This window comes from Triticum aestivum, chromosome 5D (genome assembly GCF_018294505.1).
Source record: "Triticum aestivum cultivar Chinese Spring chromosome 5D, IWGSC CS RefSeq v2.1, whole genome shotgun sequence".
Taxonomy (NCBI): domain Eukaryota; kingdom Viridiplantae; phylum Streptophyta; class Magnoliopsida; order Poales; family Poaceae; genus Triticum; species Triticum aestivum.
Genome location: NC_057808.1, coordinates 457,052,235 through 457,058,191, shown reverse-complemented (window position 1 = coordinate 457,058,191; position 5,957 = coordinate 457,052,235).

Sequence of the window (5,957 nt, the reverse complement as noted above, 5' to 3'; positions counted from 1 at the left end):
AACAGAAAACAAAACAGAAAAAGAAAGCAAAAGGAAAAAGGCCCGCTTCCCCCCCCACTGGAACCGCGGCCCAAACCCCCCCGGCCCAAGCTGGGCCGCCACCCGCAGCCGCGCCCCGGCCCAGCCCACCCCCCCGCCCCGCGTCCCCTTCCTGTTCCCCCGACCGGGTCGGAACAGGGGAGCGTCGCCGCCGAACCCCCTCGCCGGCGGTGAACCCCGCGAGAGGATAAGGGCGCCAGCGGCCCCGCTCCCTCGGGCCTCTCTCCCACTCACCCCGCTCGCTCCCTCGGCCTCTGCGCCTCTCCCCCGGGTCCGCGCCGCTCCCCTCTTCCCCACGCCCGACGCGCTCGCCGCCGTTCACCTTGTTCACGTGGCCACCGTGCCCCACTCGCCTCCTCGCCGTGTCGTACGACGTCGCCGCCCTCGACTACACCCCCTCCGCCTCTCCGTCGAAGCTCAGAGCCACTGCAACCGCCTCCCCGAGCTCGCCTTCAACCTCGGACGCCGGCGACCCCCTTCTTCCCCGGCGACGACCTGCTGCTACTAAGCCACCCACGGGCCTTTCTTGCGCCGCGCGGTGAGCTCCTCTACCTCCTCCCCCTCTCCGCTAGCTCGCTCGCGCTCCGTAGCGGCTCCCCCACGAGCGCCCGAACGCGCTGCCGCCTGCGCTCGTCGCCGGCGTGCCTCCGGTGACCAAATGGCCACGGGCCAGCGCCCGTTGCCTTCGCCTCCTAACGCACGACCCACCTAGCCTCTCCGTTCGCTCGCTAGCATGCTGCGTCGCCCTTTCCTCTGGCGTCCGACTCCGGTCGTCCGCCGACGAGCTCGCCGCGCTCGATTCCGGTCACCCCTGCCGCCACAACCACCACCGTTGGACGCGGCGCAGCCGTAGCTTTCGAACGCGACCGAAAACTCCCTGAACGGTGCCCTGTACGTGGATTCCGGCGAGGTCCCGAGCGCCTCCGCCGTGTTTTCGGTCGCCGGCGTTGCTCCGGCGCCGGCCACCGACGTGGCACACCTGGGGGCCACCCCCTGGGTCACTGCCAGTGGGCCCCCTGGTCACCTGTTGACCAGTTGACCTGGTCAACTGGGCTGACTGGGCGGCCCCAGCCACTGACGTGCGGGCCCCGCCCCTTAAAATAAATAATTAAAATGATTTTATAATTAAAAGTAATTAGTTTAACTAATTAGTCACTGACATGTGGGGCCCATCCCTCTAATTATACTGTTAGTTTAGTTTAACTAAATGTTAGACTAACAGAGGCTGACATGTGGGTCCCACTGGACCCACCTGTCTGGTTTGACTGGTCAGCCGACCAGTTGACCTGCTGACGTCAGCATTACCTCATGCTGACGTCATAATTCATTTTTCTGAATATAAATAATTCCAGAAATTCAAATAAACTTTGAAAATTCATATCTTTTAAACCGTAACTCGGATGAAAATGTTTTCTATATGAAAGTTGCTCAGAACGACGAGACGAATCCGAATACGCAGTCCGTTCGTCCACCACACCTCCCTAACCTATCGAACTAGCAACTTTCCCCCTCCGGTCCGTCTGTCCGAAAACGTGAAACATCGGGAATACCTCCCGGGTGTTCCCCCCCTTCACCGGTACCACCTACTGTCGCGTTAGGACACCCCTAGCACCGCTCACTGTCATGTCACGCATCGTCATGCTTATGTTTGCATTGTATTTACTGTTTCTTCCCCCTCTTCTCTCCGGTAGACTACGAGACCGACACTGCTGCTGCCCAGTTTGACTACGGAGTCGACGACCCCTCCTACTTGACAGAGCAATCAGGCAAGCCCCCCCCTTGATCACCAGATATCGCCTACTCTACTCTCTACTGCTTGCATTAGAGTAGTGTAGCATGTTACTGCCTTTCGATATCCTATTCTGATGCATAGCCTATCCTTGCTACTACTGTTGATACCTTTACCTGCAATCCTACATGCTTAGTATAGGATGCTAGATTTCCATCAGTGGCCCTACATTCTTGTCCGTCTGCTGTGCTTATACTATCGGGCCGTGATCACCTGGGCGGTGATCACGGGCATATACTTATATACTATATACATGACACATGTGATGACTAAAGTCGGGTCGGCTCGTAGGAGTACCCGCAAGTGGATCTTTGTGGCGGAGCGACAGGGCAGGTTGAGACCGCCTAGGTAAGAGGTGGGCCTGGCCCTGGTCGGCGTTCGCGGATACTTAACACGCTTAACGAGATCTTGGTATTTGATCTGAGTCTGGCCATTTGGTCTATACGCACTAACCATCTACGTGGGAGTAGTTATGGGTATCCCGACGTCGTGGTATCAGCCGAAGCTCTTTTGACGTCAGCGACTGAGTGGCGCGCGCCGTGTTGGACCGCTTTGACGTAACCGCCGTGATCGTGTGGGTTGCTAGGTCTGCTCGCGGCCGCGTTCGCAACGTGCAGGTGTGCATAGGGCGATGGGCCCAGACCCCTGCGCGCATAGGTTTAGACCGGCGTGCTGACCTCTCTGTTGAGCCTAGGTGGGGCTGCGACGTGTTGATCTTACGAGGCCGGGCATGACCCAGAAAAGTGTGTCCGGCCAATTGGGATCGAGCGTGTTGGGTTATGTGGTGCACCCCTGCAGGGAAGTTTATCTATTCGAATAGCCGTGTCCCTCGGTAAAAGGACGACCCGGAGTTGTACCTTGAGCTTATGACAACTAGAACTGGATACTGAATAAAATACACCCTTCCAAGTGCCAGATACAACCCGGTGATCGCTCTCTAACAGGGTGACGAGGAGGGGACCGCCGGGTAGGATTATGCTATGCGATGCTACTTGGAGGACTTCAATCTACTCTCTTCTACATGCTGCAAGATGGAGATGTCCAGAAGCTTAGTCTTCGACAGGACTAGCTATCCCCCTCTTATTCCGGCATTCTGCAGTTCAGTCCACTGATATGCCTCTTTACTCATATACCCATGCATATGTAGTGTAGCTCCTTGCTTGCGAGTACTTTGGATGAGTACTCACGGTTGCTTCTCTCCCTCTTTTTCCCCCTTTCCTTTCTATCTGGTTGTCGCAACCAGATGTTGGAGTCCAGGAGCCAGACGCCACCGTCGACGACGACTCCCACGGCACTGGAGGTGCCTACTACTACGTGCAGGCCGCTGACGACGACCAGGAGTAGTTAGGAGGTCCCAGGCAGGAGGCCTTGCCTTTTCGATCGTTGCTACTTTTGTGCTAGCCTTCTTAAGGCAAAACTTGTTTAACTTATGTCTGTACTCAGATATTGTTGCTTCCGCTGACTCGTCTATGATCGAGCACTTGTATTCGAGCCCTCGAGGCCCCTGGCTTGTATTATGATGCTTGTATGACTTATTTATGTTTTAGAGTTGTGTTGTGATATCTTCCCGTGAGTCCCTGATCTTGGTCGTACACATTTGCGTGCATGATTAGTGTACGGTCAAATCGGGGGCGTCACAAGTTGGTATCAGAGCCGACTGCCTGTAGGAACCCCCCTTCCACACTCCTTGGCCGAAGTCGAGTCTAGACATTGCAAAACTTTTACTAACATGGCTGTGCGGCTTACGGGCCCACGTCGCCATTGGGTGGTACTAGGATCTTTTACTCCTCGACCTTTACTCTGGGACTCTGAACTCTCTTCTACTCGGGTTAAACGAATTTACTAACTCTAACACTAGGATCCCGTGACCGCGTTCACCCCTAAGATGGATAAGCCATAGTTGTTTCTTAGAATAGTATTTTGAACAATTCACACACTGTCATTTGACTCCTTTGAAACGTCTTTGCTTTCAGATGGAAACCCACGAGGCAGGTTGTTCGCCACACGATGGCCATTGGTGCCTCGGGATCACCTGCGGTGCTAGCTGAGATGATGACCTATCTGGGTTATCGCTGGCACCCTGAGTACACCGTCTACGAGGAGTACCAGGACTTTAACCAGGAGCAGTACCGTGCCATCGTCCACCTCTACTCTCGGGAGTACGACTCCACTACTGTGCTGCACACCGCACATGGTGTTGGTGTGACCATCGATATGGCTGTCCACGATGCAGCCTATGCTGCTCTGACACGTCTTCGTGGAGAGTATCGGGAGTTGGACACCTCCCCTTTCAGGCACATTGCTACCGCCTCTGATGTTGGTGCAGAGGGATACTATACTGCTGCCTACTCCACTGTCACCCGAGAGCCCTTCTACCATCAGCACCTGGTTCTGCATGCTGATGGGCTGGATCGAGCTAACCGAGCTCTTCGCCACGAGATGTACACCACCCGTCAGCACCTTTACCGTGCTCTGACGCTGCTGCACCCCTTTGTCCGGTCTGGACAGGTACCGCGCGCTGCGATCTACCCAGCCAGGACCGTGATGCCCCACGGTGTCGGTTGGCCAGAGGTGGGGGGCTACTCTCCCGCACTTGGTTCTCTTCTGCCACCTGAGCGTCGGACTCTACACCTGAGTATCCGCGGCCCCCAGTCTGCTGACGTGGAGGACTATCCGTTGCCTCACTACCAGCTGCCGGGCTACGATTACCTCCACAGCACCTCTTGGGACTGATGTAGGCTTGTTTGTAGTGTTAAAGGCATTCGCCGCGAGCCTGTGTGCCGCCTATGATGTTTTAGTCTATGTACTGAACTCTGTGTACTGAACTCTATGCATGACCCCTTTTGTAAGCTATGCCGACTACTATGTAGTAGCTATCGTGCTCCTTTCATTATGCATGTTTCATCATGAATGATTCTTGTCATTGCCAATTTTCTCAATGCTGAACTACCCCTGTTATATATTAGCAGGATGGTTAGACCAGGTGGTCGTGGTCGTGGTGGCGATGCCCCACCACCACCTGAGTACATGGCTGGTATGATCCAACAGTTTGAACTGAACCGCCAATTCATGGAAAATATGATGGCTCAGTTTCCTCGCCCCAATATGAACCAGCAGCCAGCCCAAGTGACTCTTCAAGATTTCATACGCCTCAACCCAACCATCTACCGCAGCTCAACTCAGCCTTTGGATGCTGATGACTGGCTCCGTGACATCACCTATGAGATGGAGTCTGCTGATGTAGCCCCTGCCAGCTATGTCAATTTTGCTTCCTTCTTCTTGAAGGGACCCGCAGCTCAATGGTGGGACAGCCACAGGCGTACTCTGCCAGCTGGAACAATCATCACCTGGCCAGACTTCCAAGCTGCTTTCCGTGCCCGCTTCATTCCTCAGGGAGTCATGGACCGGAAGAAGCGTGAGTTCCGCAACCTCACCCAAGGCAACAAAACTGTCGAAGCTTATCAGCGGGAGTTTCTGGACTTGTCCCGCTATGCTGAAGAAGACATTGCAACTGATGCACGCAGACAGGAGAAGTTCCGTGATGGCCTTCAAGCTGACATCAAGCTCGCACTTCTAGTGCATGACTTTGCCGATTTCGCCACCTTGGTGAATAAGGCCATCAATGTCGAGACTGGTCTGCAGGAATACCAGAGCTCTCAGAGGCGCAACCGTGACACGGGCTCATCTTCGGGCTCGCCCTCACAGAAGCGTAAGATATGGATCCCAAACAGCATGTATCGTCCAAATGCACCTGCTCCCAGGAAATCTTATGCTGCACCGCGTCTGCCTCCTCCACCATCTAAGCAGTCAAAGCTACCAGCTCCCCCACCTGGGGCTCCTGTTCCCACTCCCGATAATGGTCTGTGCTTCAAGTGTGGTCAACCGGGTCACTTTGCCAGGAACTGCTATCAGAACCAGAATCAACTGGCCCTTCCAGCAGCTGGCCGTGGTAACAACCAGCCCCGCAACAACAATGCTAAGTCTCATGGTCGTGCTCATGCCAACCACGTTGATCTCAGCGAAGCTCAAGACCAGCCTGCTACTGTGATGGGTACACTCCTCGTAAATTCAGTACCAGCATCCGTTTTATTTGATACAGGAGCATCCCATTCATTCATATCAGCAGAAT